Source organism: Euprymna scolopes, chromosome 37 (assembly GCF_053919585.1).
Source record: "Euprymna scolopes isolate OS-2025 chromosome 37, ASM5391958v1, whole genome shotgun sequence".
NCBI classification, from domain to species: Eukaryota; Metazoa; Mollusca; class Cephalopoda; order Sepiida; family Sepiolidae; genus Euprymna; species Euprymna scolopes.
This window is the reverse complement of record NC_136518.1, coordinates 18,097,302-18,113,393: the sequence shown is the minus strand read 5'-3', so window position 1 is coordinate 18,113,393 and position 16,092 is coordinate 18,097,302. Positions and strand designations below refer to the sequence as shown.

Sequence of the window (16,092 nt, the reverse complement as noted above, 5' to 3'; positions counted from 1 at the left end):
AAAAAAATTATTTCGAAATATTAAAATTATTTCCAATGCAATTGAAAATAATTTATATATATATTTATTTTTATTATCATTTATGTTTAAATATATTTTGAAAAAAAAATGTCGTCAAGAACAAACCTATGACGTCGCGTTGAAGCTATAATTTTTAACGTAATATTTTAAGCTCGATTTATAACAAGACCGATAGCCATTAGTCGCGCGCTCTCGTGTAATGAATGAATGCGTGAATGTAGGATTGACATGAAATTCTTGAAGATAAACTAAAATGACCGAAAAATGGGCTGAAATGACTTAAATAAATAAAAAGTAAATGACTTAGAATGACTTTAATGAACTTAAGGATGAATTGAATGACCTTAAGAATGACGTGAATTAAATTAATACAGAAAACTGATCCCCCACTTTATATCACAATAAGTACAGCATGTAGTAAGATCAGATACTACACTTGGATCTTGGCCAAAAGGCCAAGAAAAGGGTATTTATTTTCTTCCTCACCGAGAAAATAAGGCACAAGGCCGATTTTTAATGTGAGGAGTGAAGGGGAAAATGGGGACCAACTCCACGGAGAGTAGGAGAGTTGGATAGTGACAATTTGTATGAAGGGTTGCCCCTACATTAACCAAGGCCTTATATGTGGAGTTGCCCCCACATATTGCCTTTACTTGTAGTATCTTCCGGCAGAGATACTACACTTTGATCTTAGCCAAAAGGCCAAGAAAAGGGTATTTATTTGCTCCCCCACCGAGCAAATTAGGGACAGGGCCGATTTTTAGTTTGAGCATTGAAGGGGAAATGGGGACCAACTCTCCGAGGATTAGGGGAGCTGGATAGTAACAATTGGTATGAAGAGTTGCCCTTAGATCGACCAAGGTCTTCTATGTGGGGTTGCTCTTACACAATGGGGACCAATTCTCCGTGGAGTAGGGGAGCTGGATAGTGACAATTGGTATGAAGGGTTGCCCCTACATTGACCAAGGTCTTATATGTGGGGTTGCCCCCACATATGGCCTTTGCTTACAGTATCTGCTGGAACAGATACTACACTTTGATCTTGGCCAAAAGGCCAAGAAAAGAGTATTTATTTACTTCCCCACCGAGCAAATTAGGCACAAGGCCGATTTTTAATGTGAGGAGTGAAGGGGAAATGGGGAGCAACTCCCCGGAGAGTAGGAGAGCTGGATAGTGACAATTGGTATGAAGGGTTGCCCCTACATTGATAAGGTCTTATATGTGGGGTTGCCCCCACATATGGCCTTTGCTTACAGTATCTGCTGGAACAGATACTACACTTTGATCTTGGCCAAAAGGCCAAGAAAAGAGTATTTATTTACTTCCCCACCGAGCAAATTAGGCACAAGGCCGATTTTTAATGTGAGGAGTGAAGGGGAAATGGGGAGCAACTCCCCGGAGAGTAGGAGAGCTGGATAGTGACAATTGGTATGAAGGGTTGCCCCTACATTGACCAAGGTCTTATATGTGGGGTTGCTCTTACATATGGCCTTTGCTTACAGTATCTGCTGGAACAGATGGTATTTATTTGCTCCCCCACTGAGCAAATTAGGCACAAGGCCGTTTTTAATGTGAGGTAAAAACCAGCTCCCCTAAAAGTAGGCAAAAAGGGGGCACTCTGGTTACCAAAAATAATAATTGTCCCAGTATAGAGGGTTTCCCCTCCATTGACTGGTACAAATTATCTTAAGTGCAGCATCTGCCGGAACAGATGGTGTTTATTTGCTCCCCCACTGAGCAAATTAGGCACAAGGCCGTTTTTAATGTGAGGTAAAAACCAGCTCCCCTAAAAGTAGTCAAAAAGGGGGCACTCTGGTTACCAAAAATAATAATTGTCCCAGTATAGAGGGTTTCCCCTCCATTGACTGGTACAAATTATCTTAAGTGCAGTATCTGCCGGAACAGATACTACACTTTGATCTTGGCCAAAAGGCCAAGAAAAGAGTATTTATTTACTTCCCCACCGAGCAAATTAGGCACAAGGCCGATTTTTAATGTGAGGAGTGAAGGGAAAATGGGGAGCAACTCCCCGGAGAGTAGGAGAGCTGGATAGTGACAATTGGTATGAAGGGTTGCCCCTACATTGACCAAGGTCTTATATGTGGGGTTGCTCTTACATATGGTCTTTGCTTACAATATCTGCCAGAACAGATGGTATTTATTTGCTCCCCCACCGAGCAAATTAGGCACAAGGCCGATTTTTAATGTGAGGAGTGAAGGGAGGGGGAAGGGAAAAAGGGGACCAGCTCCCGAGAGGTGGGAAATGGGAGCTGGTTAAAGGTCAGGCATATGGGGTTGCCCCCACATCTGGTCTTTGCTAGTCATAGCTAGTCTTTGCTAGTCATAGCTTGCAGTATCTGCCAGAACAGATACTACACATTGATCTTGGCCAAAAGGCCAAGAAAATCTGTATTTACTTGCTCGCCCACCGAGCAAATTAGGAACACGGTCAATTTTTAATGTTAGGAATATAGGGGAAATGGGGACCAACTCCCCGGAGAGTAGGAGAGCTGGATAGTGACAATTGGTATGAAGTGCTGCCCCTACATTGACCAAGGTTTTATCTGCCCAACAGATACTACACTTTGAGGTATTTATTTGCTCCCCCACTGAGCAAATTAGGCACAAGGCCGATTTTTAAAGTGAGGAGTGAAGGTGAAATGGGGACCAACTCCTCGGGGAGTAGGGAAGCTGGATAGTGACAATTGGTATGAAGGGTTGCCCCTTCATTGACCAAGGTCTTATATGTGGGGTCGCCCCCACATATGGTCTTTGCTTACAGTATCTACCGGAACAGATACTACACTTTGAGATAGTAAATCTTTTATTCATGTTAAAAATACAGTCAAAATCAACGATGAACAAAAAACTTAGGCACATGGCCAACTCAAAAGGGGGGATTGTGGGGGTCGCTGGTCATTCTTGTCACTCCAGAACTAAACAAAATCAAAAGTTTCTCCCAGCTAGTATCTTCTTTCACCATAATACCGCATTCACCCTTTCATATTGGGGGACGTCCTACTTAACTCCCAGTTTTTAAAACGTTTTTTATTTACGTGTAAAAACAAAAAAGTTAACAATAAAATGGTACAATAATTCATTTGTGTCGAGGGCGGTGGAAGAAAAAACAAAAGGTGATTAGTAGAACCCTCCCAACCCCGTCTAGTTGATAGACTGCCCGTTCCACTGGGTTTGGAAAAGGTACCTCGCTTCTGCGGGTCAGTCTCTAGGTGGGGATGCCCTCTAGATGGGGGTGAATGGAGAAAAGAAAATTTTGTGGGTAAGGGATGGAGGTTAGTTTGTATTTCTTTCTCTCCAAGATGGGTAAAATTTAGAGGAAGGGGTTAAAACAAAAATTGCAAGTAAGAGGGGATGGGGATCTTGGAGGCTTCCTAATCGGGGAGGGATGGAACACACACTCAGCTAGCTGAGAGGCTACTTGTTTAATTTTACTTTACAGAACTGCGCGTTCCACACCTAGGCGGGGAACACGTAATCAAATTTGGCTCCTCTTCGTACACACAGACTTGCCACATGTATCCATCTTCTGTCAAATGCCGCGTGATGCAGACTTCTTCTATCACATCTGATTTTCACCCGTAGTTGGTGTTTAAAGAAAGCGATCAGATCTTGATCAGAAAAAGACAACACCCCCCCCACCATCACCATTCTCGCCACGGCCAGGATCGTAACGTAGACCATTTGTCTTTCCCGGTCCCACAGCGGCCTCACGTTGTCCACAACATTGGATACGGTAATGGTGTGAGGATGATCAGGATCGATGCGAGCCGTCACTTTGCTGATATACGACCAGTACTGGCGGAGTTTGCGGCAATCGAAGAAATCGTGATCAGTAGTTTCTATGGCTGTTGCCCCACAGCGGGGACAATCGGGCGACTCCAAAAACCCGGAACTGCATTGCATGTTGTTGAGTGGAAGTGCATTTTGGGCCAATCGCTAGGACAGAGAGAACTCCGAATTCTTCAGATGTCTCAAACCTGGCGCCCAGCTCCACGCGGAGTGGATCTCACTCTGCTGCCAACTCAAACGCGTGCATAGTGGGTCGGCGGCGGCCCCCTTCACTAGATCCCTGTGGAGTTCCCTACAGGTAGCAGTCACAAGGTCACTGAACCTTGGTAGTCGTTTTAGCGCGGCTCGGCACTCTTTCATGTAGGCAGATTCTTCCCGTGGCCTGCGACGGCTCTCAATGGAAGGGTCGAGAACGAGGTCAGGGAAGGCGGCAGTAACCACGGGGTGCCACGGTTGGTCATCTTGCATATAGTGACTCAGGAAGGCCAGCCTCTCAGCATCTCGATGACACTTCAAGTCCGGCATTCCCAAGCCTCCCTCACACAAACGTTGAATACAGACCTGTCTGCTCACCCAGTGTCTTCCTCTGTCCCAAAGGAGCGAGGACAAGAGTTCGACAAGAGCTTTTAGGTGTTGTGCAGGCAGGGGAAGTACGGCCAGTCGGTAAAGGATGAGAGGAAAGACGTAAGTGGCACACACCTCAGCTCTACCCTTTAAGGAAAGTTTCCTAGGAAGCCACGAATTGACTGCAGCCTCCACCTTTGACCGTAACTCCAACCAATTCTTGTCAAGCTGGAGACCTGGTCCGAACCACAGGCCGAGGATCCGGACCAGGCCATCTGTCCAGCTGAAGGGCTCCGGGAGGTTTGCGTTGCCACTCCAAGTGCCCAACCACAGTCCTACCGACTTGCTCCAGTTTATCCTGACCCCCCCGTGATTCTTTCGTACTGTGCGAGTGCCTCCGACACGACCTCAATGTCTCTGAAGCCCGACACGAAGACCGTGACATCATCGGCGAACATGGATACCTTGGTAGCTGAGCCGCCAGGCAGAGCCATTCCGTGCAGGGCCGAATTTGCCTCCCCATGTCTTAGCTTGCAGAGCAGAGGCTCCAAAGCCAGGAGATAAAGCAGGGCGACAGCGGACAACCCTGACGAACCGACTGAGAGATAACAAAGGGTTTCGAGCGCTTTCCGTTGACTTGCACGACAGCCATGGTCTGTCGATACATTACGGAGATCCACTTGCAAAAGTCCGGTTTAAAACCGGCGGCCTCTAAGACAGATGCCAGGAAACGATGGTCGACCCTATCAAAAGCTTTGGACTGATCTAAGTTGATCAGCGCGGCTTCCGTGTCGTCATCTATCCCTCCCTCTAGGATCGTGCAGATCAGGTGAAAGTTGTTCTGAATCGATCTGCCCTTCACAGCGTAGTTCTGTTCCGGTTCAACCAACTCGTTGATAACAACCTGCAGCCGATTCGACAGGACCTTGGCCAAAATTTTCAACTCTGTGTTTAGCAGAGTTATGGGCCTGTAGTCGTCTAACTCTTCCCCTCCATGCCCGTCACCTTTCTTCAGCAATGTGATCACTCCCTTGGTTACCTGCCCTGGGATGGATCCCTGAGCAAACCAATGGTTGAAAATATCCGTCAGAAGAGGCAGAAACATGGGCGACAGCCTCAAGTACAGTTCGTATGGCAGACCGTCAAGTCCTGGCGATCTGTCACAGCTGACCTGCTTCAGCACAGGAAAGACCTACCACTCCGTCACCCGGCCCTCACAACTAGCCGCTCTAGCCGCCTCGAGGCGGGGAGAGTCGGCCAAATAGTCGCTAAACTCAAGGACCGGAAGATCGGGCTGCTGCGTAAAACGATCCTTGAAATGTTCTCAAAACCCCTTGCAGATCTCCCGAGTCGATTCCAGGGTGCGTCCATCCGGATGTCTGACTTTCGCAATGTATTTGTCCGAGCCACACCTAGAAACCTCACGGCGCACGTCTGCATCAGAATTGACTGCTTCATTGCCTATCTTTCTAAGCCTAGCTCTAACTACTTGGCCTTCATAACGCTCGCTTGTCTCGCGTAGAAGGTCCTGCTTAGCTAGTTCCTGACTAAGCCTATCACCCTCCCCCGTAGCCCGGGCTAATTTCTGCTCTAGCTGCTTCTATGTCTTGGCCTTATTTAGTGCGAGGCGCTGGGCATACTTGACGGAGAAGCTTCTGATCTTGGCTTTGAGACCTAACCACCACTTACTCCTGGTAACCGCTCCCACTGGTGCCTTTTTAATCAATTCCCTTAACTGATCTTTGAAGTATTGTATCTCCAGAAGGGAGGTGTTTAACTTCCAGTACCCCGCTAACTTAGGCCTATTTCCTAGCTTCAGCTGGGCCATAACTAATTTATGGTCTGACTGACCTAACCAAGTGAACGTGGGACAGGATAGGAAGTCTACTTCGCCTCTCCTAACTAACATCCTGTCCAAATAGGTATTTGGATAGGAGGAAACGCTATTGGTCCACGTCCACATGTCCCGCCCTGGATGCTCGACCCGAAACCTGTCAACCAGTCCGCATCTAGCCATCAGGTCAGCCAAGCTGGGCTCACATCTTTCCAACCCTCTAGCTCCGCCTCCTACCTTATCTATGTCGGGGTCTAAGATGGCATTCCAATCCCCCATTAGCACTACCCACTTCCGACAATCTACAAACGTGTCAAGCTGACTGAAGAATGAGACCCTCTCGCGAGCGGTGCTGGGCGCATGAACTGCAACTACCCGAAACACAGAATCTTTTACAGCAACATCAGCCACAACCAGCCTGCCCACCATATCTCTATGGACAACGTCGACCGTCACGGACAGAGTTCGCTTCACTAGCAGGGAGACTCCCCTTCCCCGCGGGCTGCCATATGCTCAGAAAACTTCAAAATCCCGGTTCAGCACCTGAGAGTCCACAGGAGAAACGAAATGCGTCTCCTGGATCGCAGCAACATCCACTCCCAGGGACAAGAGGTCGTGCCGGAGGCGAGCCACCTGGCCCCTTGCATTCAGACTGGCCAAATTTAAAGACATGGTACCGAACTTTAGGGTGTGTTGCACTTGGCTCCAAAGTCGGTCGGCGTAAGGATGCCGACGTTGTACACGATGCCCAAGGAGGTCAGGTTTTTCAGGTCCTGGTCTTCTTTCACAATGCCGCCAACGTCTAAGGGAAAGGTCAATTTTAGGGCCTTGTAGAGAGATGGATGGACCCACACTGAGACCCTTCACTTGTATTGTTTTAACAGTTCGTCAAGGGAAGAGTCGCTATTTTTAAAAAGTTTCATTTCCGGAGAGGCCCCTTCCGCTGCCTCCAGAAGTGACCACAAGTTGCTCTTGCAAGCCTCTGGAGTTCTAACGAAAGTTATTAGGAGCGGGGCATCCGGGAAATTTGAGGGGATGTTAACATCTTTCCCCTCTATCTGTTGGCAATCCAGCAGTGGCTTTAAAGTCTTCCTCTGACAATATGAGAGGGCCGTTGCCACCGTCAGAGGGTCAATTCGACACAGTTCTTGTGTTTCAGTCGGTCCTCGAGAGGCAGAGCGATCCCTCCCTCTCCCGGGTTCATTCGGTTCTTTTCTCTTTGGGGTGGTGGTTCAGTTTGCATTGGTGTGTGTGGGGGGTGCAGTGTCAGATGTTGGTGTGGTGTATGGTGTTGGTGTGGTGGGTGTGGTGTGTGTGGTGTCTGGTGTTGGTGTTGTGTTAGGTGTTGGTGTGATGGTTGGTGCAGTGTTTGGATTTGGTGCGGTGTCTGGTTTGAGGGTGGGGGTGGATTTTGTTGTTGTTGCTGTTTGGGATGGTGTAAGCTCACAGGAAATGGGGGCCACCTTTTCTTCCCCTTCCATCTTTTTAATTTTCTTTTTCTTTCTCTTTTGTTCCTCGAATGGACCGGGGAGTGGGGGAGTTTGTTTTCCCTCCCTCTAGCTGGCAGACTCATCTTCTGAGGAGCAGTCCTTCCTTCTCTTGGTCCCTGATTCAGTTCGTCCGGCGGCCAGTCGTTGCTCCTGTGCTGGTTTGTTCTGCTCCCCTTTCTGTTGTTGATGATGCTTTTCCTTCTGCTGTTGCTTTTGCTGCAGTTGCTGCTGCTTGGGTTGTGACGTCTTTGGCTGCGGCGGTTGCTGGACAATGTGTTCTAGTCGCTTGTCCAGAATTGACTGCAGCGGCTGTTGTTGTTGTTGTTGTTGTTGTTGTCGTCGTCGTCGTCGTCGTCGTCGTCGTTGTTGTTGTTGTTGTTGTTGTTGTTGTTGTTGTTTGTCCGCTTCCTGGCTGGAATTGGGAGACTTTGTTTTCCCCTTTCGAGTCACTTTTACCCATCCAATGCTGGGGGATGGGTCTACTAGCTTGGTTGTCATCTCTGGGGCACAAGGCTTATCGGCAGCTGTAGGGGCTTTGGTCGGATTTCTTTTGGGGCAATCCTTGGCCATGTGTCCCTTCTCCTGAGAGTGCCAGCAGTGCGGTCCCCGTCCCTCTACTATGATGGATATTGTCCCCTCCTCGCACCTCAGTGTCGCTGGTATTTGGTTGAAGCCAGCTTTGTCGAGGCGCATCTGGAGTCTGTAGTCTCCTGTCAGGACGTCCCTCTTCTTGCTTGTTGGGGCCACGGACACCACGTCCCCGTACTGGCTGAAGACCGCTCCTAGTTGCTTTGCTCCCAGGAGACAGGAGACGTTCAGTACGGCGACATTGGTGACTATTTGGCTAAGGTATTCTGGCTGGAGTTTGATGTTTTTCCAGCGCAGATTTGTCCTATTGGCTGTCTCTTCGGCCTCTCTTTGGGTTGGGAGCAGGACGTCCCACATTGCATAGCTCCTCCTGCATATGTATTTGGCTGGGATCTTCAGATCCAGGAGAAGGTCCACCATACTGTCCTTGTCTACTCCTGTGAGGCCTCTTTTCTTTGTGTCCGAGGTGATGAAGGACACTATCCTCTTCTTAAGGTCCTCTGTGGTGCCTGAAAGGGGTTTTATTACGTTCCCTTCCGTGAGGTCCTTGTAAGTGGGCTCGAAAAGGTCCCAGTATTCCTGAGGTGACATTTGGGTTTGTGGACCCCATTCAGTGTCTTCATTACTGGCAATGCGGGTCCAGGACAGTGGCTTGGGTGTTGCTGTTGCAGCTTCTGCTGACCGGGGTTTGGTGGTTTGCCCAGTGGGATGAGAGCTGGCCAATCGGTGTTGAAAGTTGCCAATCTACCGGTCCCTGCCTCCTGGGTCTCTTTCTTTTTCTTCCTGGGAGGAGATTGTTTGCTCCTGGGTGCCAACTGTTGTGCTCCACCACTTATGGGGGTGCCTCTGCTCCAGTGCTCTTTGCCAGGCTTTTGTTGCTGGGTATCTCCCTTTCTGGAGGGGTGGCTGATTGGGGCTTGGTCTCTAGGGGAGCGTTTAAGCAGGCTGGATCTTTGGTCACCCCGCCGAGGATATTTAAAGACGCTATCGCTTCATTAATTAGTGCTTTAGTTTTTCTAGCTACTCCATCCTCATCATTTTCCCCTTTTTCCGTGAGGGGGTCGTGCTCGAGGAGTTGGAGTGCTACATTTGGGTGATGGTGTAGTGGACTGAGGAGCCGGGGGTTCCATCATTTGTGGTCCACCCGCGACGTCCATTGTCTCCTCGTCCCTTGATTTCTTCTCCGCTTCTGCTGGGCGATTGCCCTCGTGGGGAGCAGGGGTGGAGGGGTCGTCTTTGGCCAATGAGGATTGAGGAGCAAGAGGTGCCACTGAATGTGGTTCACCTGAAACATTCCTCGTTCCCTCGTCCGCCATTACCTGTGCTCCCTGGGTCGGGGAGTTGCCCTCTTGGGGAGCTGCTTGTGAATTTTCTCCCTTCTGGGGGGCGTCCTTCAATTTATTATCCGAGCGGTATGCCCCGTTACTTTTTGCTCCTCCTGTTGGGGAGTCGTCCTTTTGGGGAGCAGTGTTTCCTGCGGTAGCCCCCTGGCTGGGGGTATCTCTATTGGTGGCCCCCGGGCTGGGGGTGTCCATTTTTTTTTAAAAAAGCTCTCTTCCCTGTATTAAAAATCGCCAAAATGACTGACGTGGAGTCGGCGTCCAAAGTGAGTAGCCGACTTTGGCGCCAAAAAGAAGTGGCGTCAAAGGCGGCAAGAGGGGAGATAGAACTGAGATAGGGAGTAGGAAGTTAGTGCAGGGAAGAAAGAAAGTGTTTCCGACCCTCCCTCGCGGGAAGGTCGTAAATTATCAGCTCGGATCCCCCCGCGAGGGGGGAGAGCAGAGAAAGACAGATAAAGTGGGGGTGCGGACAGAACGCGACCCAAACAGCTTGTCAGGTGTTCCGGGCACGAGAATGTGTCCCCAGAACAGCACTGCTTTGCAAGATGTAGGTATCAGAACAGATACTACACTTTGATGGTATTTATTTGCTCCCCCACCGAGCAAATTAGGCACAAGGCCAATTTTTAATGTGAGGAGTGAAGGGAGGGGGAAGGGAAAAAGGGGACCAGCTCCCGAGAGGTGGGAAATGGGAGCTGGTTAAAGGTCAGGCATGTAGGGTTGCCCCCACATCTGGTCTTTGCTTGCAGTATCTGCCGGAACAGATGGTATTTATTTGCTCCCCCACCGAGCAAATTAGGCACAAGGCCAATTTTTAATGTGAGGAGTGAAGGGAGGGGGAAGGGAAAAAGGGGACCAGCTCCCGAGAGGTGGGAAATGGGAGCTGGTTAAAGGTCAGGCATGTGGGGTTGCCCCCACATCTGGTCTTTGCTAGTCATAGCTAGTCATAGCTAGCCATAGCTTGCAGTATCTGCCGGAACAGATGGTATTTATTTGCTCCCCCACCGAGTAAATTAGGCACAAGGCCGATTTTTAATGTGAGGAGTGAAGGGAAGGGGAAGGGAAAAAGGGGACCAGCTCCCGAGAGGTGGGAAATGGGAGCTGGTTAATGGTCAGGCATGTGGGGTTGCCCCCACATCTGGTCCTTGCTAGTCATAGCTAGTCATAGCTAGTCATAGCTTGCAGCATCTGCCGGAACAGATGGTATTTATTTGCTCCCTCACCGAGCAAATTAGGCACAAGGCCAATTTTTAATGTGATGAGTGAAGGGAGGGGGAAGGGAAAAGGGGACCAGCTCCCGAGAGGTGGGAAATGGGAGCTGGTTAAAGGTCAGGCATGTGGGGTTGCCCCCACATCTGGTCTTTGCTAGTCATAGCTAGTCATAGCTTGCAGTATCTGCCGGAACAGATACTACACTTTGATGGTATTTATTTGCTCCCCCACCGAGCAAATTAGGCACAAGGCCAATTTTTAATGTGAGGATTGAAGGGAGGGGGAAGGGAAAAAGGGGACCAGCTCCCGAGAGGTGGGAAATGGGAGCTGGTTAAAGGTCAGGCATGTGGGGTTGCCCCCACATCTGGTCTTTGCTAGTCATAGCTAGTCATAGCTTGCAGTATCTGCCGGAACAGATGGTATTTATTTGCTCCCCCACTGAGCAAATTAGGCACAAGGCCGTTTTTAATGTGAGGTAAAAACCAGCTCCCCTAAAAGTAGGCAAAAAGGGGGCACTCTGGTTACCAAAAATAATAATTGTCCCAGTATAGAGGGTTTCCCCTCCATTGACTGGTACAAATTATCTTAAGTGTAGTATCTGCCGGAACAGATGGTATTTATTTGCTCCCCCACCGAGCAAATTAGGCACAGAGCCAATTTTTAATGTGAGGAGTGAAGGGAGGGGGAAGGGAAAGGGGGGACCAGCTCCCGAGAGGTGGGAAATGGGAGCTGGTTAAAGGTCAGGCATGTGGGGTTGCCCCCACATCTGGTCTTTGCTAGTCATAGCTAGTCCTAGCTAGTCATAGCTTGCAGCATCTGCCGGAACAGATGGTGTTTATTTGCTCCCCCACCGAGCAAATTAGGCACAAGGCCGATTTTTAATGTGAGGAGTGAAGGGAGGGGGAAGGGAAAAAGGGGACCAGCTCCCGAGAGGTGGGAAATGGGAGCTGGTTAATGGTCAGGCATGTGGGGTTGCCCCCACATCTGGTCTTTGCTAGTCATAGCTAGTCATAGCTTGCAGCATCTGCCGGAACAGATGGTGTTTATTTGCTCCCCCACTGAGCAAATTAGGCACAAGGCCGTTTTTAATGTGAGGTAAAAACCAGCTCCCCTAAAAGGGGTCACTCTGGTTACCAAAAATAATAATTGTCCCAGTATAGAGGGTTTCCCCTCCATTGACTGGTACAAATTATCTTAAGTGCAGCATCTGCCGGAACAGATACTACACTTTGATCCTGGCCAAAACCCAAGAAAAGCTTAAAAAGCTAAGAACAGCATCTATTAACAACAGACCTTTGATCTTAACCAAAAAGGCCAAGCACAAAAGTGTTACGGACAGACCGACCGACAGACAGACCGACAGACCGACAGACCGACCGACCGACCGACGGATTGACTTATAGAGTCGCTTGCATGCGACTAAAAATAATCCAAATAGTTTAGTATGTAGAATCGCAGACTGAATATCTCAAGGGTTCGGTTTTGATTTGAGGTCATAGCATTCGCTTTTTTTATCTTATATATCAATACGATAGCGTCTGTATTATTTTCTGTGTGACGCTTACATCCCGACCGTTTAATTGTTATGTACTTTAGTTTCTTGTCATAAATAATTTTACCAAGAATTTTTCATGAGTTTTAGTTCCGGTTTCGATTATAACTGATGGCATTTAAGTAATCTATTTTTATATCAAGAATTCTTCATAAGTTTTGATTTCAATTTTAGCTGATTGAATGTCAGTAATCTATTTTTTAATAAATAATTTTACCAAGACTTCTTCATAAGTTCCGGTTTCGATTATAGCTGAAGGAACTAAAGTATATATATATATATATATATATATATATATATATATATATATATATATATATATATATACAGTGCCGGCAAAAAAAAATCCCCACTTGCAAATTTTTCGAAGTCTGCAAATTAAAGCTAAATTTACTGTAACTGTTTAAATAACCTATACCTCATTCGATTCGTCTTTTATTCCTCTATAATGCTCATATTTGACTTTAAATTGAAATATTGTAGTGTTCACATCTATTTAAAAACATAACTTCAAATTGAGGAGGCAAAAAAAAAGTCCGCATCAACAAATTCGCTTAAAACCAACTTAAATTATCGCCCCTAAATCCGTTTAAAATATCCACCAACAGGCTACAAAGCATCTCTAATCGTAATTGTTGTTGTTCCAGGTTATATAACGTTGCATTTAATCCATATGCCACGACATTCTCTTATTGATTGTCAGGAGCTCATATAGATCCACCTTTCTGGTGTATCCAATCGAGAAATCGGCCGCAAATTGAAATGATGAAAAAACGGTACGAAAGACTATACAAAAGCACCAAAACACCGGCTGTATTCGTGATGCCCCTAAATCTCGCTGTACTAGAGTTATTTCTAACAGGGAAGACAATTCTATAAAGATCCGCAGTCTAAGAAACAGATTTGAAACGGCTTCTCAAATCCAACAACAGTGCAATCTTGTTAAAAAGTGATATGTTTCTACTGTCAAGAACAGATTAAAGGAATTTAATTTGCGAGGATATGTTGCAAGATGCAAGCCAATGATTTCTGTAAAGAACAGAAGGCGCTGTCTGAACTTCGTCAGATGCAATGAAGATTATGACTCTTCATATTGGTCAAAAGTACTTTTTAGCGACGAAAGCAAGTTCAATAGGCTAGGCAGTGACAGTAGGCACTACGTCCATCGGAGGATAGATGAAGAATTTCATCCTAGGTGCTCAGTTTCAACGCTGCAAGGTTCTGTACGTTCAGTTTTTGTGTGGGGCATTATTAGTACCAATGGTCCAGGGCCTATAGTTTGCTTGCAAGGTCGAATTAATTCGACCAAGTACATTAATATGTTCACTGAGCATTTTCTACCCAACTTTGGTCGGAATTTGGATGATAATCTCATCTTCATGCAAGATAATTCTCCCATTCACACAGCTGGCAATGTCAAGAGGTTCCTGGAAGAGCATGATATTACTTGTTTGTATTGGCCTGCACAATCTTCAGACCTCAATCCTATCGAAAACATATGGCATTACATCAAGCAACAGCTACGCAATGATAAAATTTCAAATTTGGAAGAACTTTGGACAAAAATGACAGAAAAGTGGGATGTCCTTTCCCCCGAAGTATTGCTGCAGTCTAATTCAAGGAATTCTCAAAAGATTTCAGACTGTCAAATTGCAGAAGAGCTATGCTACTAAATATTAACAAATTCATTGTGTTCCTGTTGTATTTGTGTTGTATTAATTTTCTAAAGTTACATTTAAATAACAATTTTCCATTGTGCCGACTTTCTTTTTGCCTCCTCAATTTGAAGTTATTTTTTTAAATTGACGTGAACACTAGAATATTTCAATTAAAAGTCAAATATAAACAGGTAAAATTATAGACGAATAAAAGGCCAATCAAATGAGGTATAGTTTGTTTAAACAGTTACATTAAATGTAGCTTAAATTTTCAGTTTTTGAAAAAATTACAAGTGCGGACTTTCTTTTTGCCGATTATATATATATATATATATATATATATATATATATATATATATATATATATAAGTTTAGGATTCTATTTCGATTCAAGCTGATGAACTCAAGATATATGAATATATTTTATATTTTTTAAATCGCAACTTTATAATATATAAAAATCGATAAACACTAATTCTATAACAATATATACGAAATCTGCAAATCGTATTTAAGCGTATTTTACGATCTGGCTATGCCGGATGTCCTTGCTAGCTTGGATAAATACTTTTGCAGCTTTAACAAAATAGCTACAATAATATCAGAACGTCTCCAGTTATGCTGAATATCCAGAGAATGCCAACATCAATACATTACATATGAATCAGTCCCCTATGGAATGTCCACAGGTACTGCTAGTTAGAATTAATTGTTTTTGTTTTTTTTTTAATAATTCAAGATTATTCATTTCTAAAAGTCGTTAAGGTCTCTGATATTTTTAGATTAGTCAAATTTCACAATGTATTTGATATGTTTAAAAACATTGTGACGGACGGACAAAATTGCTACATAAAATTTAGGCAACGCTTTTTCTTGTCATATAAATATATAATTTAAGTTTAACATTTAGTATAATATGCATGTCATATACATATGTCCGCTTGCATGGACATAAATAGACCTTAAATATCTTATTTTCACGGTATGTGTTGGCCGCATGGCCCTACACTTTCAAACAGAAACTGAAATGTTAACTCAAGATAAATTTTCGAATCGTGTGAACTGCAAAAAAACATCATCCACACTGATGATTTTCGAAAAGATGAAACATGTAGATAGGATTTTTATTATAATTACTACTCTTTTGACTCTACCATCTGAAATTCAATTCCACGAATTATCGCGGGAAAGGAATAAGAATTAAGTTATATCTTAAAAGCAAGCGGACAAACATTAAAAAAAATCAGCTAAGATAGGGTTCAAGAGCAGACGCCGGAACGTTGCTTTACGCTAAGGCCGTCAGCTTATTATAACTCTATTAAAAAGACCCAAACCTAATTGAAGTGGGACTTATAATTATATTTTTATGAATAATATAATTTTTTTCTACCAATAGTCACTAGTGTTTTATGTACACATATCGATTTTCGGTACTTATCGGAGGCATTCCGATAGAAAACCTATGCATGAAACTTCTGTCACATAATAAAATTTGTTTGAAATTTCAAAAACATCAGCCCAGCCGTTTCAGAATTCGTAGAAAACTCACTCACAGTCATACAGATAAAAACACACAGGGACACACTCATAAGCACACAAATAAAGTGTTATATATATATATATAAAATGGGTTAATAAATTCCAACGAAAGAAAGGTGTATATTTAAATAAGGGAGTAGTCACCAACAATGTGTATTTTTTAACATTATTTTATTATTCCGTGTCTTGGTTTTTCATTGAGAATTATGTTTGGATCATTGTAATAATGTTTTTAAGTCATTGAAATCGTTTACGTAAACGATTTCAATGACTTAAAAACATTATTACAATGATCCAAACATAATTCTCAATGAAAAACCAAGACACGGAATAATAAAATAATGTTAAAAAATACACATTGTTGGTGACTACTCCCTTATTTAAATATATATATATATATATATATATATATATATATATATATATATATATATATATATATATATTGCGTATATTTAGGCAGCATCTTCTCATTTAGACAAAG

The 16,092-nt window shown here is 44.9% G+C and overlaps 5 pseudogenes; all 5 read right to left on the bottom strand.

Annotated features, from left to right (window-relative positions):
• Positions 1 to 329: 329 nt before the first annotated feature.
• Positions 330 to 489, bottom strand: LOC145261420 (U2 spliceosomal RNA; annotated as a pseudogene).
• A 473-nt stretch (positions 490 to 962) lies between these two features.
• Positions 963 to 1,087, bottom strand: LOC145261380 (U2 spliceosomal RNA; annotated as a pseudogene).
• A 121-nt stretch (positions 1,088 to 1,208) lies between these two features.
• LOC145261419 (U2 spliceosomal RNA) lies at positions 1,209 to 1,332 on the bottom strand (annotated as a pseudogene).
• Positions 1,333 to 1,819: 487 nt separating this feature from the next.
• On the bottom strand, positions 1,820 to 1,966 carry LOC145261355 (U2 spliceosomal RNA; annotated as a pseudogene).
• A 290-nt stretch (positions 1,967 to 2,256) lies between these two features.
• On the bottom strand, positions 2,257 to 2,430 carry LOC145261354 (U2 spliceosomal RNA; annotated as a pseudogene).
• Positions 2,431 to 16,092: the final 13,662 nt, after the last annotated feature.